This window comes from Dipodomys spectabilis, unplaced genomic scaffold, assembly GCF_019054845.1.
Source record: "Dipodomys spectabilis isolate Male_0828 unplaced genomic scaffold, ASM1905484v1 ptg000121l, whole genome shotgun sequence".
NCBI lineage: Eukaryota > Metazoa > Chordata > Mammalia > Rodentia > Heteromyidae > Dipodomys > Dipodomys spectabilis.
Window position 1 is genome coordinate 2,985,308 of NW_024870798.1, and position 18,396 is coordinate 3,003,703.

Here is an 18,396-nt window from a genome sequence, read left to right on the forward strand (position 1 = left end):
CTCACTCTCGCCTTGAAGCAGGCACCAGGAATCACAGGCACAGCTTCAGCTTGCCTCACAGAGCTGGCCTGCCATGAGTGCTGGGGACTGGGCAGCTGCTGGGAGGTTAGGTGCAGCAGGACAGAGGAGAATGGCTGGTGGGTACTGCTCCACCCTAGCCAGGTACAGATCCACTGAAGTGGCCTCTGGGGATTTGCGTGTTGGCTGCTATGTGTGGGCTGGGAAATACCTTAACATGGCCAAGGAGTCTCCACAGCTAGGCACATTTGCTCCTGTGCCTCTCCCATCTTCTGGATTCCCACTGTCCTCCTGCCTCGTGCCATGTCCAACTACAGGAGTAAACTTCTCCAGGCCTCTAAGAGGCCATCCTGGAGATGCTCACAGGGCTTCCCACGTCTGGTTCACCATGCATGCAGGGCTCACAGGGTGCTATCCTCCAGGCAAAGCGTGCCCCAATTTCAGCTTAGAAGAGGGAAAAGCTTCATTGTCCCAGATACAGCTGCCCTTGGGGTTCTCTGTGTACACTAGTCTTGTGCTGAGATAACGATCCCCAAAGACCGCCAAGGAGCCATTTCCGATGTGAGCACACGAGGGTCATTTATTGCAAGCTCGAGCATGGACTCACAACTGTCAGCATCACAGTGGGTCAGAGTTGAGAACTCTGAATCTTCAGTTAGGGTTTTTATAGGTCATAGGGCTGAGGTAAGTGGGTTCATAGCTTGTCAGTTACATGATTTGTTGACATTTAATGAGTTAATATTGTAACAATATTTTTGGCTAATATGCGTAAGCTTAGCAGTAAAAAGCAAATTAAATATGGAATCTTAAGAAACATGTGTAGCTTTAGGTACCTTCCTGTCATCTGCTGATGGCTATTGCTAGGGGAGTTATGGGAAGAATGTTATTGGGACATTTCATGGTGTTGCCAGGAACCTGAGTCCTAATTTTCGGTAAAAGTCTTTACAATGGGTACGTTCAGTAAATGCCTTCACAATGTATACTTTCAGTATAGGCCTTCATAATGGACTAAGTCCAAAATGGCTATACTTTGGCTAAGGTCTCCCACTTGGTGTGTGTGTGTGTGTGTGTGTGTGTGTGTGTGTGTGTGTATGTGTGTGTGTGTGTGTGTGTGTTTGGTGTGAGAAAGTCAGACACAGCTGAGCTTTGGTGCAAAACACTTCTTCCCTTCAGCATTGAGTTTGGTATCTAGTGGTTGTTCCCTCTCCCGGATTCTGAACTCTAAATTTGTTCTTCTGTATACTTTTATCTTTAGATCTTAATATTCAGATTCCTAATATCTGCTTGTGAACTTCAGAATTTGCTTCATAAATGGGGTGCTTTTCTTCTAACTTTTATGAAGCCCTTTGCTCTTTTTAAATGCAGCATGTGCTGTGTTAGTGGTTTTACTTAGCCCAGACTGTTGTGGCCCAGGCTGTGACTGTTAGTTCTGAGATTAGTTTAGGCTAATATGAGATACTATCATTTCAGTCTGTCTAGTGAAAAAAGTTCAGAAGCTTTATTGAAACATTTTCCTGGCTGTAAAACCAACAAAAAATTCCAGTGGTATAAATGTACAATCTGTTGATTTTAGTTAATTGTGCACCACAGCAATGAAAAAAATCTTCTTACTGAAGTGATTATTTAGAATGTGGAAAAAAATCAAATATTATAGAACTTAAAAACTGATCAAATAACAAAAGAAAAAGAAAGACACTGATCAGGAATGCAGTACAAATGTAAGTGTTTAATAAATAAATGAAATGCTTGGGATTCTTATCCACATAGTAAATACAAAGGAAAATAAATAGGAAAGTCTCTGAAATCCCATCCTACACACCAGAATAGCTATCACGACTCGAATAAATAAACATCTGGAGAGGTAGAAATAAATTAGGAACTGTATTTGGTTTTGTGGTATTGTAAAATAGTGCAACCTATAATGATCATAATGGAAGTTTAGACAATACCAAAAAGACACATGTGTTGATGACCTTTACTGCAACCTTGATATATAAAGAAGGAATATATATCAACATCAATATCCATGTGCATAGCAGCAAGAAAGAAATCTGTGCATTCAACCGAGATGCACAAAAAAGAGGGAATAAAGGAAATATGCTATTCATAACTATAAACATGTTCTGGTATATAAGAAAAGTGAATTTTTCCAATATCACTGCTATATATTTTTGGATATATACCTAATCCTAATTTCACAGGTTTCGTGGCTTCTTATTTTTCTTTAAAAGGGACCTCCATATTGATTTTTAGATGTTGAAGATATCCTATAGTATGTGGATATTAGAAGAAATTTAAATATATCAATGAACATATAAAGGACCATCATATACAGTTTGTAATTTGATCCAATTTTAAGAAGGCAACAATTGGGGGACAAGACAATGTTAGAACCTTAATAACAAAAAAAACAGACATGGAAAAATTTTAGAAATGTGCAACTGATTAGTTCTAATACTAACAAAATATTTTCCTCAAGTTTTAAAAATGAAACAATTAAAATAATACTTAATAACATCAAATAAGTATGATATGGAAGAAAATGTACAATAGACATATGTTTCCCCATAATTTGTTTTAATTTATAACAAATGGATTAAAAGAAAATGTGATTACATGTCTGAAGATGATAACACATTCAAGTATCATTGATTGAATCCAGCAAAAGAAAGTAACAGAGAAGTAGAGAGTAAGAACAACCTGGGGCATGGATTTCGATACTCAGTAGAACATTGTGAGGAAAAAATGTGCTCCATTTTGCTCATCAACATTGAGCTAGGACAGCTACCTTTTGAAAGAGTACTCGTAATGTAGTCAGAGCAGTGGAGTTACTAATTTAGGCAGTAGTTTATTACTTTTATTCCCTAATCTTATGATGTGATTCCCAAATGATGTGAGTGATCCTAGATTTTCTGAGCCCTTTTTTTCACCAAAAATTACTAATTCCTTCCCCTGCCAATAATTCTTCTGCTACTCTCATTTCACCTTGTTTCTGAATTCAACTCCTGTGTCCTTTTGGTTTATGAGAAAGAGCTAGAGAATTATGAGGATTGTCTGGAATCTGAGTAACATCCATTCTAGCTTGGAGGATCTGGTAATAAAACCTCCACCTGGGACTCAGAATCAGATATTAATTGACTTCGTTGGAAATAGAGAATCTCAATCCCTCAGGCAGGATTCATCATTCCTTGACTTTCTCTGAAGAGATTTGGTCCTAGGGAATAATTCAGAGAATGAACTTTCCCACCACTCACCACAGCTTTGTCAGGAGGAATAGGTTCAATACTAAAGGTGATCTCAGTCCTCACAGGGCCAGTCAGAAGCCAAAAGATCATATTTTCCTCCTCATCAGGCACCTTCTAGTAGGAACAGAGTCTGGGCAAAGTCTACGATGGAGATAAAGTGAGACTAGGCCTAAGGAGTACACAAAAGAATGATCCTCTCTTTGACTAAACGTGAGTTGTGCAGTGAGACATGACAACTTCCTTTATATATGAAAATTCAATAGGTGAGTCATCTCACTGCCACCGTGAGGGAGGTCAGTTTCCCCAAAGAAGTTGTTAAATGTTGTGTCTACCAGTTTGCCCTCTAGGCTGTTGTCTCTCCCACCCCGTCCCATGCCAAGAATGCATTGCTTATTTCAGACACTCAACTACTTCTCCTGAATCCTAAGCAGGAATATTGTAGGCTATTCTTTGGCAAACCTCTTGGTTTGGAGGTAGAAAAGACCAAGGCTCTGCACATGCCAAGAGGTAGAGAAGGTGAGTATAAGCTCAGATTGGTACGGAAGAACAATCATGTTGAAAATAAATGAAATTAATGGTTGAGTAATTTAGGGTGTATAGCCACTAAATTTAGGTAATTATTAGTAACACATATACAATAATGGATTAGGAAGAAAACAGTGAAGTAGGTTCATGATAACATGGAAAAGACACATAACAGCCATAACAGGAGATGAAAGTGTTCAGGAACTGTTGGCAGAGGTCTATTTACTATCTGAGGAGTGACCTTGGATAGGAGGCTTTTAGAATAATATCTAAAAGAGAGGGACTTGCTGGGCACTAGTGGCTCACACCTGTAATCCTAGCTACCCAGGAGGGTGAGATCTGAATGTTATGATTCAAAGCAAGCCCAGGCAGAAAAAGCCAGAAGTAGTGCTGTGGCTCAAGTGGTAGAGTGCTAGTCTGGAGCTCAGGGACACTACCTAGGCCCTGAGTTCAAGTTTCAGGATCATCAAAACAACAACAAAAAACAATAATGATAAAAAGAAATAAAAGAAGGACTTAAAGATATGCGATGGAATGATGATCCTGTGTAACTGTCTAGGTAACATAAAAGGAGACAAAATTGGGAGGAAGATGATACCTATTCATTACTAATCAAGGATGCAAAGAAAATGCCAAATTCCTCTTCTCAAAAACTTCCAAACCTGGGCTCCTTGGTTGAGTGATTGCCTTGCAGGCTTGACGCCCTGGGTTCAATTCCTCACCCAGAAGTGGTGCTATGGCTCGAGTGGTAGAGCACTAGCCTTGAGGTGAAGAGGTGAGGGACAGGACCCAGGCCCAGAGTTCAGGCCCCATGACCTGCCAAAAAAAAACCCAAAAAACAAAAAAAACCTTCCAAACTTATCTTTTCTCATAATTGAGGAGAGAGTTTTTATTTTAACAGGGATTCTTATCTAGTTCAAGGTCATCAGAACTTCAGTAGAGTTTTCCTGTTGAGATATAATGGACCTAACTCTGCTGAACTTAATCATGACTAGGAAAGTATGGACATTGATGTGTTTATTATATTTTTCCTTATAAATATATAATTCTGTCAGGTATTATATATAATGTATATTGTACAATATATTATACATTTTATAGTATAATAAATATATTATAATGTAACATGTATTATATATGAACAGATTTCCTAATTTTAGAGTTAGGAACAAGCAACATATTGAAAGACGAATGCTTTAATCTCTGAGTAATTTCTCTACCACTGGACAATTCCAGGTTTCATTCTTATTACCCAAAGAGCAACATAGGCAAGCAGTGCCCATGGAGGTGGAACTCTGGATTCTGGAAACTGTGATCAGCACATATATATATATATATATATATATATATATATATATATATATATATGAAATATTGTTTTATACTAGTGAATGTGTAAAACTATAACAGCAGATAATTAAGTCAACATCTATGTGCACACACACTCAATCAAATTTCAAGTATAATAATTTCTTTTCAGGCTGGGAAAATGGCTCAGTGGTAGAGCTCTTGCCTTGCATGCATGAGGCCCTGGGTTCGATTCCTCAGCACCACATAAGCAAAAGGAAAAAAGCCGGAAGTGGCACAGTGGCTCAACTGGTAGAGCGCTAGCCTTGAGCTGAAGAGCTGAGGGACAGCACCGAGGCCCAGAGTTCAGGCCCCACCTCCGGACCCCCCCCCAAAAAAAAATATAATGTCTTTTCTATGTTCCCTATGCACCTACACAGGGAGTACATGAGTTGCCCATGAATTGTCCTGGGAGTTCTTTATCTGGCTACTGTAGCTTCACATCATTTGTTCTCTTAGTAGCCAGATGTCATGTGTTCAACAACAATACTTGTTACAGGAAAAAGTATCCACCCTGACACACAGAGGAACTTGGATTTCAGAAATGCCACAAATAAGTGGGGGTTGCAGCAGTACTTTTCAAAATTAAATAGATTGCATATTTATTAGAAAGTTTGTCAGAAAAATAAACTTCAATGCAGGATGAAACACTTGAAGAAAACTACAGTTGAAATTAAATATAGCTAGGTGCTGGTAGCTCATGCCTGTAATCTTGGCTAATATGGAGGCTGATATCTGAGAATCACAGTTCAAAGCCATCTTGGGCAGAAAAGTTGACATGAGATACTTATCTCCAATTAATCAAACAAGACTAAATTTGATACTGTGGCTCAATGTTGTACAGAGATAACCTTGAGCCAAAGACCTCAGGAACAGTGCCCAGGACCCAAGTTCAAACTCTGCAATAGAAAATAAATAAAAATAAAAAATAAATTACATATAATTTATTACCAACACTGTATAAGGAAAATATATGACACATGGCAACATATGACTTCAAGTTACAAAGTTCCAAAGCATTTCCTCACTCTTGAGAACTAGGAGTAATCCATATTGAAAAAAATAAAAACATGAATGATTTATACCAAATTTCAAAACATACTATATGTTATACAAAGGAAATGCAATAAACATGCATTTCACAATTTAGTAACATCATATAGTATGAAGAATCTGATTAACTGATTCATAAAAATCAATACAATGCAGATAAAACATCCAATATCTCAGGGGTCAAATTAGCAGAATAATTTCCATCTATGATGGTTGTTTTGCAAATTATCCAGCCCTATCCATCCCAAAATTGCAGAAGGCTTTTCCTGAGAATGTCCAGAAACCTGTCTACTGTGAGTGCTCAATGGAGACCTGGTCCCATTCTCTATTATTTAGACATGTGATAGACTGAATATCTGATAACTTGCCAAAGACACAATTTGGGAATGGCTTCCAGTAATGACATTTTAGTTCTCAGAATAAAATGGAAATTGAAGATAGTGGGAAATTCTACCAGATCCTGGAAAGATTTCTATTATTGTGCTAAAACTGTCCCTTCTACTTACACTTGAACAAACTGCAGCAATTGTCACTCCAACCACATGTCCAAAAAATAGCTTTCCAAATATTGACCTGTTTTCATGTTAGCAAATCAAGACACTCTATTGTGGCCCTGTTTTACTTAAACTATCTGCTCTGGTTTGCCCAAGAGATAGTTGACCTTAACAATTTCTTAAATTTTAGGTCATCACACAATCACTTCATAGCCCTTAAACATTAAAAATACATATCCATATTAGTCTGCATTACATACTTATGACGGTTTTTCTTCATTTGTCATGTTATACATATTTGTGTATCCCAGGGCTTAGTTCTGTAATCTTCTTTCTCATGAGTGTTACCACTGAGTACATGTAATTATTTCGTTTTTTTTATCTTCAGCTCTGTTCTTTCTTTAATTCAAGTCCTTAATAGCATCATGTCTACTGACAACTCCTAGCTATTGATTTTAACAAATTCAAAAGAACCCAAAGTGAGCTTTGATTCTATCCCTCATTACTATTTGTTTAATTGATAATTCTTCTAGTTGCCTTGTCAAAATATCTTGGACTCATTTCAGACTGACCTACTATTTCACACCTCATATGTAATGTATGAACAGGTTTTGACAAATTAACTCACAGAATATTTTAGGAACCATAAATATATAGTATATGAGTACTAATACTATGCCTTAAATTCGTGGCCTTGGTTTTTTTTTTTTTTACTTTTCTTTTGTGCTCAGGCTGTCAGTCTTCCATTTGAGCCACAGGTCCACTTTTAGCTTTTTGGTTCTTAGTTAAAGATAAGTGTCTCATGGTCCATTTACCTGCTCTAGCATGAAACTACGATCTTCTGTTTTCAAGCTTATAAATACCTAGATTTAAACGTGTGCACCACTAAAACCACCCCTATTATATTTGAATTAAAAATAAGTTCAAAGAACGAATATTTGTGGTATTTTCAAATCAATATGTTTTCATTTACACATTGCCTTAAAAGGTTTTTGTTATTACAGCTCACTTATCAAGAAAGGAATGGAAAAATTCATAACCAAAGAACCTTTGTATGTACCAATGCTCAAGCCTGCTAGCCACAATTTCTTTGCTGGGAAATAACAAAGGATTATATCGTCTACAGGGAAAACAAGAGAAAAAGCTCTTCACTGAAGTTGCTGAATGGCTTATAAGGATGAGGACAAGCAACTTTATCCAGAAATTATCACAAAGTGTTTGCTGTGGATAAGTGTAGCCAATCTAAGAGGATGATCATAATGATGAGGGGAATATTTGAAGGTGATTACAGAGGTGTACTTTCTTGAAGATATATATTTATAGCATAGTTTGTATACTGTTAAAAATGAGACAGTTACGATAGGGATGTTGTCATTCCTTGTATCATTCACAGTATAATATTAAAACCAGGTTTATACATGTAGTAATTATAATAATTATAGAATATCACTAATTATGCATATATTATAAATATATCATTTTATGTTATGTAACATAGTATATTACATATATTATGCACACATAATTTAATTTTTCTACTTGTCTGTCCAGGAATTAAACTAGCAATATCTTTGAAAATGGATAGAAAGTAGGGTCCTTACAATTTCGATTGCAACATAGAGTTTTACCCAATTAGAAGTTATTTATTCTGAATTGGTTTAGAAATGGAATATCAGAATATAATTGAGCTTTCAAAAATCATTATGTAAAAACATGCCAAGGATGGAGTTAAAAAACTATAACCTGACTCATGTATGTAATTCCAGCTACTTAGGAGCTGAGATCTGAAGATAGCTATATGAAGCCAGTCTGAGTGAAATGGCTCAGGGACAACACCCAGTCTGAGTAATGGCAGAAAAATAAATTATGTGACTAAAACATACATATATATTTATTTAAATAAAGTTGTCATTCCTTGTATCCTTCACAGTATAATACTAAAATGTTTAATGCATATATTATTTATAGTAGTGGTAGACTATCAGTAATGATACATATATATGTATATATATGATATATAAATATATAACTTCTATGTTATGTAATAAAATACATTACAAATATTATGCACACCTAATTTATACTGATAACACTAATATCCATTAAATTGATATGTGCTTTAGAATAGGGAATAGATTTTTTTTTTGGTACAACAAGGAAGTAAGTTGTCACAAAAATTATTCGTTTTGGATTGTATATCCATAGCAATCTATTCCCTGTGTATTGAGGGTACTGATTGATAAAAACCTGTGTTCATCAGCACAGGTGTCTTTGACACCAGGAATAATAAACAGTGGAAGCTGAATGATGTTCACTCAGGTATTTCTTTAGAAATTAAACTGATCTACATTTGGTATGAAGATCACTTATGCTGTCATTATCCACACCCTTTTCATTTAAAAATATTTATATTCTGTATCAATGTTATTGCCCTTATTACCATAATTAGGGAGATAATGTGGATTCATCTGGTCCATAGGTCTTGAAAATTAATGAATGTGACAAAGAATATCTTCAGATATGGCTGGTTGAATTCTGGAGTTGAATTATGGGTCTCAACTGATCAGTCTTAAGAACCTGGGAAATTTGTTTGGGCTTCTTGCCTACTTTTGGTTTTAATAAAATACTTAATTCATTTCCTAACTTGAAGAACACTCATGAGCACTTAAATTACCCTATTGTAAGTTCAGTGCTTGGAATGGTGTCTGCAAATTGTGTAGTAGGTCCCAAAAAAGTCAGCTTCCGTCAACATGGTCACATCATCCTTCCTGAAGGCCTTAAGAAATATATACCCAGTTGATGTTAATATCTGTGAAAATTTGTCTTTACTAAAAAAAGTCTTATCTTCATATGAAACAATGAAAGCAATGTTGGGGTTGTCCTGTGGCTTTTATTCTCAAGGAGTTTTGCTTAAATTTCATTCTTACCCTATTAGTGATAGCAGAAGTATTCTTTAGTGCTACCCTTCATATTTCTAGTTCTGTGTTCCATTTGGAATACTATTGTAACTTCGTTTATAATCTTTATAGGGAATAAATAAACTGCAACTGCTGAAGTTTTCAATAGTAAATGCATTACATTTTATGTGCTTAGTATTTTCCTGAAATTATTACCTTTGGATTATATATCCCTAACAAACTATTTTTTATGATTTCTTTTATGATTTATATCGATTTCTTATGTGGTTCTCATATGACTTCTTAGAGATCCATAAATAAAACAGCTGAGAACAGGAAAAGAGTAGGTAAGAAGTCATAAAAATTACAATACTATTATGGTGCTCTTAATGGCTAAGTGTAAAGAATATGTAATAAAACTGTTGGAAGATTCATTTGTTTTTTTGCTATTCTCTCTCCTTTCTTTGTAGAAAGGTTCTCACTGCAATGTTCCAAGTGGTCTGGACCTTTCAAGGCTTGTCTTAGTGACATAAGTGATGGGATTAGGGATATGTGTTCCCATGGCTGGCTTTTAGGAAGTTCACAATATAGCAATACCTATACACATAAAGAAACTTTTGTGAGTGATGTATATTCACTTCCTCAATAGCCACAATGTCAAAACATCAAATTACTAACAACTGGCATCACTAACACCTCCATAAATCAAAAGTAAACTAAAAGCTCTACTTCAAAAACCAACATCTAAGGCAGTGTTGGAAATACAAGAAGAAACATAATACATCTAAAGTAGTGAGTTCTTTAACACTGGCAATGAGCAGGGATAGCTGAATTTTTAACCAGGCTTGAAAAGTTCGGGTGTCCAGTAACTATGTGATTAGAGTTGCAGAGTTGACCTTGGTATCAAGATTGGAGGTAAAATTCAAGGCAGATACGTTGCTGCAGTATTGTAGCACGATACACTGTGACCCTTCCTGAGAATGGTAAACAGAGAGTAGAAGCTAAGTCATTAAAATTTATAGGAAGTATTCTCCACTGAGAATAATTTCAGGGGGTGATCATTACTCTTGCGTTGAAAATGAATAGGCCATCATTCTACTTTAAGCTCTAGCATATTTCTGATTTGAGGACAATTATAACATACCACTGTGCCATGAGTGCTGAGCAGTGTAGGTGTATATTACTCTAATATATGTAAAAATCCTTACAGGTATGGAATGGCCTGACCCTGACACTTCATTCTTTGTTGTTGAGTTTCATGGAGAAATGTTCATAATTAGGCAATTCACACTCATCTAAGTCTGACTCAGGCAACTGAGATAAGACATTAGGGTCATCACTCCAGTGACATGGTCTGTGACATGTGAAATAAATGACATAATTTCACAATGCAGATGTGTTTCTGAAAATGCATACAATACCAAATACCAAATATACAAAAAGGACAATTATTCATCTCATATTATCAGAAGTAAAGATACTCTTGAATTGTACTTACTTGCTAGAAGATCACAGGGTCACTGCTAACATTTGGTATCTTTCCAGGTGCTCAATCTTCCTCAATCTTTTTGGAGGAAGTGTTTTTCCATAGTTTTTTTTTGAGGTGTTCAGAAAATCATTACTGTCACTAACCGCAACCATGGGACAGGAAAGATGATGGGATACCTGGCCAAAGAACTGAGAAATCACAGGAAGTGATAGGAAAGAAGACACCAGAGGACCCCCAGCCTCATTGCCAGCTTCTGGATCACCAAATCCTGCTTAACAAGTTTATATTCCTTCTACTACAAGGGGATTGGTGGTCAGTGGCTATAGGTATGTCCATAAACTAAGGCATTAACCTAGCTTTGGTTACAACTATTAACATGAGGTATTGTTTGTATACATAGTGATAATTGAATCCCTTATTGTTAGGGAGCAGAAGGGAGCAATAGTCATTACATCCATAACACAGACATCCATCTTGTCTCCAAAGTCTTAATCTTTTAGTGTCCCCCAGCTCGAATTTGAATACTCTTGAGGTAATAACTCATACCCCTGTCTTCCCTTGATTGACCTTTCCAGAGCAGAGCTCTCAGCCTTTTGATTGCTGTTTGAGATGTCTTCCCACTCTATCCCTTTCCAGGTTTAACAGTTTGACCCTGGAATCCCTCACAAGTACTGTGACAGATGTATTATTTTGAAAAATATATTTTTTCTAGGATAGGTTCAATTTTTAAATTTTATTTTACTTCAAAAAATACTGTACAGAGTGGTTACAGTTACATGAGTAAGATACATTCCTTGTTGAATATTGTTACCCACTCCATTTTTGTTCTCATTTCTCTTCCCACTCTCCACACCTCCTCCCCACCCCATAGTTGTAAAGTTCATTTCTGAAAGTGTCTTGGGAATATCATTGTTGCAATGGATCACTCTTGTACTTCTTTCATCACTTTATTTTTTCTCCTTCCATCTCCAAATCAGATAAATGTGTATACAAGATGGAAGGTATCAAAATCAACACAGAGTTTGCTAGGGATAAACCAATAGAAAAAACAAGTGAAATAAAATAAAATCTAGATACTTTACCGACATCAAAGTTGATATCTGAAAAACAAAAAAAAAGATTTGTTGTTTCCATGTCTTCGAGTTCATTTCAATTAGCATCATTTTGTAAGGTCAAATGTATATAAATCTGGAGCCACAAATCCCACTCATGGGCACTTGTAGAAATGATCTCAAGATAAAACACACTAAATCTACAACTATATTTTTTGCAGCATTATTATTGTAGCTAAGATATGGAACCAATCAAGATGCCCCTCAATAGATGAATGGATCAAGAAAATGTGGTAATGTTATTCTTCTACCAGAATGAATGATAGAATGATAGTTCCTTTCTTAAGAAAATGGAAAGACTTGGAAAACAATCATATTATGTGAAGGAAGCCAGACTCAAAGAAAAATAGGTTCCAAGGTTTGCCTCATTTTTATTAATTAATATATGCTTAGGATAGTCCTGACAGACAGGTTAACTTTTTAAACTCTTAATATTCCCTTTTTTCTCTCGTTCTTCTTCTTTCATGCCATTTGTGTGTGTGTGTGTGTGTGTGTGTGTGTGTATGTGTGTGTGTGTGTGTGTGTGTGTACGCAGACAGTAATGAAACTTGACTCGGAGCCTCAAAACTCTTGCTTGGTTTCTTCATTCATGACTGACTGAGTCTGTACTATTTCAACCAAGGTTTCAATCTGTCTTTGATTGAACAATTGAACATAAATATCTCATGGAATGCTACCTCAGCCATCTGTGAACCATGATCTTCCAAGCTCAGCCTCGTGACTATAGGGATGAGGCACTGGCATCCAGCTTTATTGACAAGTGCTTTTTGCTTTGATTTGTTTTTGTTTTTTGTTGTTTTGTGCATCCAAAATATGTATGGAAAACAAATAACTTATAACCAAGAATATTCACATAAAATGGGTGTTGTTTAAATATTATTTTATTAATGTTATCCTTTTACATACACATTATATGATTTGATTTTTTGAACTCTATTGTTGCAAAAGGTCAAGTCACATATATAATTTGAATCTTCTTTTCTTAGTTTTACAGTGTGTTAGGTGTTTCAAAACAGAATTTACCAAGGTTTAACTCTGCACTACTGAAGCAGCACCTTTATGATTATTCAATGTCCTGTAAATCATAAGTTCATGACTTCTTGTGGCATCATATGAGCACAGGTATTTTCCTATAATACCTCCACATAGTTTAGACATCAATGCCATGCACTCTTCTGCCAAATATGCAAGGACATCCTTTGTAAATCTCCTTGCATTTTCACTGTTCTTCTCTCTACTCTCCCATGCTAAGTCCTGTGATGATCATGTTGATTTTCTCCCCTGTTACATTCATCATTTCATCTTGGGAAATACTGGTATGCACTACTGTAATTCTGTCCATTCTCCTTGTGCTTCGTCTTGTACCCCTCTCACCGCAGAGGGTCAGAGATTGGGGATATTTTCTTCACTCTTTAGCTCAAATATCAATCTTTACTTTCTAGCAATACATTCATTGAATTCTTTCTGTAAAGTCTAATGTCTTGAAAATGATTACTGCATTTTCATGGCTTTGCTATTTGGCATTAGGGAAGAACATAGGTCAGTAACTATAACTTAGGTAAAAGAAGATTGCAATCATGCCTCCATATATGTTGTTAATTGGATAAGTTTTACTTCAAGGTCTACCTGCCTGCTTCCTTTTCACTGTTTGTTTTTCAATGTAGCCTTTTTCTTCTGGAAAGTATTTATCGGCCTAGTGAAGATCCTACTGTAATTAGTCATTAATTTTATTCCAACATCATTTCACAGATCCTTCTGAGTTTCTTCAGGGTATGTATAGTAATGCTTCACATTCTTAGATATGTTTTTAACATCGATGCATCCGATGATAAAGACACATTGCTTAAGTAACCATTTTGATGATTGAAAAGAAACGATGCTGCAATCTCACTATATCGCAATTTTCTGGTTTTAAATTCTTTCAGATTAGAATTGATGCTGGAGAACGAACATTCTGTGTACAATTTTATATTTTCCTAATTATTTTTAGTATACTTTTCAATATTGTATAAAGTTAAAACATTACTACTTACTTAGTTTTAGGATTTCTAAAATGGTTAGAATAAAAGTTCTATTCATTCACAATTTTAAGATAATATTGTCCATTATGACCAAGTGAGATATTTTAAACTTTTTATTTGTGGTCCTTAATGGTGGTGCTGGGGAATCAAGTTCTTGGTTCATGTGTCTTAGTCTACTGTGTGCCTCTGAGCCTGATTTGACCTATGGTTTTATTTTCAATCAACTGGAATAAAGCAAAATTTCCCTAGGAAGGAATTAAAACTTGGTTACTTTCTCCAGTATCTCTCACACACATAAAAATAATATAATTCTACACTGAAAGAAAATGGTGTTCTTATATTTTATTTATTAGTAGTAACTTTTTATTTTTTGTAGCCCCACTCTTCACTAAGTCTTGCCCATTTGCTATCCCTCCTTCCCATAAAACTTGACTAGATCAACTGGAAACCCACTTCTAGTAAGCCTTACCCTTAAAAAGCTCAACATTAACTAACCTACCCCATGGAAGCCCTGCTAAAAACTTTCAAAGGCCTGACTGAAACCAGACTCCTTCCTGATAGCCCTCCTCTGCTTTAGGGAAACCCGTCTTCTACTCCACCCCTTCCTGGAATCCCTGCTATGCACCACCAGAAACCAGGCCACATCAATATCTCCTTCTATGTCCCACCTTGCTGCAATAGAACCCCGCCTACACCAGGCTCCTCCCTCAAATCCCCACCTCATCCACCAGATGAAGTCCGCCCCTAACTATTCTAGTCCCTCATAGTCGCATTGCTCCCATATCCTAGTACTTCCAAACTCCTCCCTTCCCTTTTATACCTCACCCCCAACCAGCCTTCTCACTACAGCGCCCCCCCACCCGGTTTCATCAGATACTCAGCCTATAACTAGCCTACTTGTAAGAGACCTAATCCCTCAGACACAGACCTGAACCTACCTCTTCCCACAAAGCCCATCATGCTATACCAAAAACCCTTCAGCTCCCTATAACTGCCCTTGAAGCCCTGCCTTGCTTGGCCAGAAGCTTCTCACACAGCCCATTTCCTGCCTTGAAAGTACAAAATGTCATGTCAAAAACGAGCTTTACAATGTCAGTGTGGGGCAGGGGAGGCAGGGAAGGATTGGGTGGGGGAGAGAGGGGGGCTGGGAAGGGAGGTGAAGGGTAAACAAAGGAGGAGGATGCAATGCTTGGTAAGAAATGTATGCATTATCCTGCCTATGTAATTGTAACCCCTCTGTACAATATGTTCTCAAATAAAATAAAATTAAATTAAAAATAAAAGACAGCCCTTCTCCACCACAAGCCTCTCTACCTCCCACATCTACTCTCTCAATGCCCTGCCTTGCTCTCCAGATAATCCTGCCCCCTATTGGCTCCTCCCTCAGTTACACATCTTACTCCACCAGATACACTGCCCAAAATTATCCTTCACCATTGTAGCTCTTCCACTCTTTCTCAAAGTCCCTCCTCCAACTAGCCCCATGGCTCCAAATCCTGCCCTGCTCCTGAAAAACCCCACTAGAAAACCCCCACCACACTATGCCATTTCTGGACACCCACATTGCTCCACTGGAAACCACTGCACCAGTTGACCTCCCTCTGAAAGGCTCACTAGACTCAACTGTAAATCCCAGTCCCTCCATAGTCCCTTTTGGAAGGTTGTTTTGCCCTGCTGGAAATCCTGTCCATAATCCATGTCCTGCCTTACAACACTGCAATACCCATCCAATCTTACTCTTCTTTACGAAGTGGTGACTGGCTACACCAGAAACCCCATCCTACCTAGTCTAGTGCACTGGATCTTATCACTGCTCTCACAAAGCCCTGGTCCTTAATAACGCCTCCATACATTGTGACTACATCCTGCTCTGCTGGAAACCCCACCTCCACCCTAAAACACTTTCCCAAAGGCCTGCCATTCTCCATGAGAAACCCCGCCCCTTGCTAACCTATGTCTTCTGAGTACCACCCTGCCCTCTCAAAGCCACACCCTGAAAAGCCACTCCCTCATAGCGCCGCATTCCTGCTCCAGAATCCCCACTTTCTGTCAACCTCTTGCCTCCATTCCCTGCCCTGCCTTATGGGAAACCTCACCCTACATATCCCACAAGGGCTCACAGTGTTCCACCAAATCCCCTCGTCTAAGTAACCTCCTCCTTTGTAGCCTCATTTTTCCTTCTCAAAGCCCCGCCCCAAACTACCTCCTCCCCAGTGACCCAACCTACTTCCAATGAAAACCTGTCCACCTGCCAGCGTCCATCCTAAGTCCCACCTACTCCACAAGAGACCCCTCCCCTACCAAGTCTAGTCCTTCCTGTTCCCTCCCTGATGTCTCAAAGCCCTACACACACTGGCCTTCACCCTCAAAGCCCTGTCCTGTTCCACCATACAGGCTGTGCCAATACCAAATCCTCCCTTAAACCAGACAGAGCTTCACCAGAAACCCAATATCACCTCACCCATGAAGGTCTCATCTAGTAATTTTTATAACAAATGTGATTTTGAACATATCTGGGGAAATAAAAGTTCCTGCCTCCAGCTGGGCTCAGTCACAGAGAAGGATTTGTGCCTGTTTTTGATTTTTCAGCTCGTCCTGACAATGCAAAAATTCAAGAACTCAAGCAAATAATATGGACTAGAAGTATGGCAACAGTGGTTGAGCTTCTTGGTGCTATACAACAAAATTCCTGTCTAGCAAGCAGAGAACTCCTGGATAGAACCCTAGTAATACTCCTCTCTTCCACCAAAAAGCCTAAATAAGTTTGTCCTATTTAAACATCTAATTTCAAGGCCACTGACAGATCAGAGATGGTGACATTTCTTTAAAATCAGGTATTCAAAAGAGACAAAGTTATTTAGGCTTGAAAGAATTGAAAAGAAAGGAAAATGCATTTGATTTTTGTTAGCTCCATAATTCTTGAAAACATAAAATGCATATATCCATGTATGTATGTATATACATGTATGTAAATATATGTGCAAGTAGTTCATCTCTTTTCTGTGTAGCAAATGGTACAAATGAATCTGCACAATCACTACTCAAAGGCATGAATATACAAAGAGAAGGAGCAAAGAACTTGTATTCAGAAATCTATGGTTAGACAATAACCCTGAAAATCTTTTACATCAGTTTGCATTTGTCAGTTACTGCAGTACAGGGACAGTAAGGCGACAATGTGATATCAGGCAGAAGAAATAAGAGAAATGAGAGATGAGAGATACAAATGGTACAATATTCTTTCTGATGGGTAAGTAGAATTTCCAGTGTGTGTGTGTGTGTGTGTGTATTACATTTTCTTCATTCATTTCTCACTTGAAGGGTATCTGGGCTGATTCAGTAAGCATGGTTGTGCTGAAACTTTAACTATATCCTGGTTTGTAAACTTTCAGGTAAATGCCTAGGAGTAGAGTTTATGGAAAATATGGAAGTGGGTAGTCAAAAGAGAGGTAAAGGGAGAAAAGATAGAATGAATAAGAGGAATTGGAGGAACAGTAGAGAGGAATCCAGTAAATTTCCTACAAAATTAAGAAAAGTGAAGAAAGATTTTCATAGAGGTGGGATGGATGAGAATGTTGAAAGGGTTGGCATTGATCAAAGTATACTGTACGCATTAACTGCTTTCTTTAATGATAACTCAAAATAATGATTAAAAATCATGTCCCTAAAATGTTATGCAATTAGAGGCAAAGCATGAGAATGTGCACAGATCAACTCTAGCGTCTATAAATATTTTTTCGTTTGGATGAGTTTTAGAACAACAGTAATGATGCCTATCATCTGAAGAAAATTTAATGATTTCCAGCTATTTAACATAATCATTTTAGTTGATATGGTTCACGTGGGATTGGCTACCTTGTGACCAACGCTCTCAGATATTGAATTCAAGACTTGATCTTGAACATAAGTAAAAACAATCAATAAAAGTCAAGCACTTTCCCCGGCACTAGTAGCTCATGCCTTTAATTCTAACTTTAATCAGAAGTCAGAGATCTGGGGATCTCAGTTCAGTATCAGCTTGGATAGGAAAGTCTGTGCGATTCTGGTCTCCAATTCACTGCCAAAGAAAGCTGGAAGTGGATTCGTGGCTCGTAGCCTACAGAATAAAGCTCAAGAACAGAACCCAAGCCTTGAGTTAAAGCCTTAGAATAGTTCATATATATACACAAATGAAGTAAGTCTCTCAAGTTCTCAA